This window comes from Gekko japonicus, unplaced genomic scaffold (genome assembly GCF_001447785.1).
Source record: "Gekko japonicus isolate JY-2015 unplaced genomic scaffold, Gekko_japonicus_V1.1 scaffold5176, whole genome shotgun sequence".
In the NCBI taxonomy this organism is placed as follows: domain Eukaryota; kingdom Metazoa; phylum Chordata; class Lepidosauria; order Squamata; family Gekkonidae; genus Gekko; species Gekko japonicus.
Window position 1 is genome coordinate 54,854 of NW_015175529.1, and position 2,993 is coordinate 57,846.

A 2,993-nucleotide genomic window follows, 5' to 3' on the forward strand; every position below is an offset into this window, starting at 1 on the left:
CTATACCTTGTGGCTAATAGCCACTGATGGACCTCTGCTCCATATGCTTATCTAATTCCCTTTTGAAGCCGTCCATGCTTGTAGCACCCACCACTTCCTGTGGCAGTGAATTCCATGTGTTAATCACTCTTTGGGTGAAGAAGTACTTCCTTTTATCCGTTCTAACCCGACCGCTCAGCAATTTCATGGAGTGCCCACGGGTTCTTGTATTGTGAGAAAGGGAGAAAAGTACCTCTTTCTTTACCTGCTCTTTCCCATGCATAATCTTATAAACCTCGATCATGTCACCCCTCAGTCGTCTTTTCTCCAAGCTAAAGAGCCCTAAGTGCTTTAACCTTTCCTCATAGGGAAAGTGTTCCAACCCTTTTATCATTCGAGTTGCCCTTTTCTGCACTTTTTCCAAAGCTATAATATCCTTTTTAAGGTGTGGTGACCAGAACTGCACACAGTATTCCAAATGAGGTCTCACCATTGATTTATATAGGGGCATTATTATATTGGCTGATCTGTTTTCAATACCCTTCCTAATAATCCCCAGCATAGCATTGGCCTTCTTTATTGCAGTCACACACTGTCTCGACATTTTCAGTGAGTTATCTACTACAACTCCAAGATCTCTCTCTTGATCAGTCTCTGCCAGTTCAGACCCCATCAACGTGTATTTATATTTAGGATTTCTGGCTCCAATGTGCATCACCTTGCACTTGGCCACATTGAACCCCATTTGCCATGTTGACGCCCACTCGCCCATCCTTGACAGATCCCTTTGGAGTGCCTCACAATCCTCACTGGTTTTCACCACCCTGAACAACTTCGTATCATCCGCAAATTTAGCCACTTCACTGCTTACTCCCAACTCCAAATCATTAATGAACAAGTTAAAAAGCAGTGGACCAAGTACTGATCCCTGCGGTACCCCACTGCTTACCACCCTCCACTGAGAAAATTGCCCACCTACACTCACTCGGGGGCGGGCGGGGGGGCCTCCTCCTCCCTTGGTAGGTGGCAGCTGTTGCTGTGGTGGTTGGCTGGCTTCCCCGTGTCTTCCCGCTCCGCTGCCCCCCTTTGGAAAGCGAGTTCCCGAATGGACTGTAGGGCTCTGTTGTTGTTTATCGTGTGGCTGTGTGGCACCCTGTGTGGCCCTGCTGCGTGGGGCTGGCTGGCTGGTTAGAGAGGGAGGGAGAGAAAGAGAGTGAAGGGAGAGGCAGACCGACTCACTCACCCATCCGCCATTGGGGGAGGCCCTGACCTGGCACCAGTGTTCCCTCTAAGCTGAGTTAGTGTGAGTTAGCTCACAGCTTTTTAGTCTCCGGCGCACACATTTTTCTCTGAGCTCAGGAAGGGAGGGCTCCCAGAGCAAACTAATTTATAGAGTAGCCAAATCTCTTGCTCACAACTTTACTACCAGTCGCTCACAAAGTAGAATTTCTGCTCAGAAGACTCCACAGCTTAGAGGGAACATTGCCTGGCACCGCCAGGCCGTTTCCAGAAGGTGGGTTTGCTGTTTCACATTTTCTCATCCGCTTTGTACTCTCCTGTTCGTCTGTCTCTCAGCCTCCCCTCCCCACCCCCCCCCCCATCTGCTGTTCACTGTCCCCCCCCCATTTCCAAACCCCTCTCCTTCCACCTGTCCCTCTGCTTCAACATCAATGCTAGATCATTACGCAGGCGCAACTGGAGACCTTCAGAGCCCCCACTCCCCCCCACCCCGGCCTTCTACTTTCCCTCCCTCGCACCAGGGTTTCGTGGGCCAGATCAGAGCCCCGGATAGGCCGATTCCGGCCTGCAGGCTGTCTGTTTGGCACCCCTGCCTTAGAATTTTTTTTTTAAAGTGAGGGCAGAGACTTCATGACACCAGTTCCAGCAGTTGAACTGTTTATTATCTGAAGTGTAAAATGTAAAGGTAAAGGTTCCCTTGCTCGAAAGCCAGTCGAATCCGACTCTAGGGTTGCGTTGCTCATCTCCGTTTCAAAGCCGAAGAGCCAGCGCTGTCCGAAGACGTTTCCGTGGTCATGTGGCCGGCATGACTAGACACCAAGGCGCACGGAACGCTGTTCCCTTCCCACCAAAGTGGCACCTATTTATCTACTTGCAATTTCTTGCTTTCGAACTGCTAGGTTGGCAGGAGCTGGAACTAGAGACGGGAGCTCACTCCGTCATGTGGCAACTTGGGTCTCGAACTGCTGAACTACCGACCTTCCACAGCCTGCAGTTCAGCGTCTTAACCACTTGAGCCACTGCAGCTGTAGCATACAGTAAATGCACACACCCGCAGTTGAACACCATGAGACATATCTGAGCGTAGGGAAATCAAGTATATAGAAACACATCTCATTTCCCCACATGTAACTTACCTCTGTGACGTTTGAGGAGAACGGGAAATTTGACTTGTTGGATCCAAGTTTGTTATTCAGATTAAAAACCATCCCAGTTACTGTCTTCATGTCTCATCTGGTCAAGTGCTGGTTAGTCTTGGTTCTCCTTGATGACGGCTTCTCACGGCCTTCTGAAAACATGGCAGCCCTGGAAGCTCCTCATCCAACTAAAAGACTGGCTGGCCCCCTTTTTAGTACCCACATATCTCCTTCCCCTAAATCCCAGGGCAGGAAACCCCCAAGATTTCACCATTTCTGTCTCTCAGCCAGTCACAGTCTCAGTGAAATCCTGTTCTCCATCTAATTGCCACAAGGTACAGGTTGGTTAATGCCATCTAGTCCAGGGGTGTCGAACTCATTTGTTATGAGGGCCGGATCTGACATAAATGAGACCTTGTTGGGCTAGGCCATGTGTGTCATAAAATGTAATGCCAGGTAGTGGAGATATAACCTTTATAAAGGACACAAACACAAAGGGTTCCCCCCCTTAAAATAAAAACATGCTTAAAACATTAGCACTCTTACAATATTTTGTATATTTAACAGTGTCTGATAACTGACACCTCTTGCTCTGAATTATTACATCAAAATGTCTGTGCTGTTGCAACCTTGAGTATG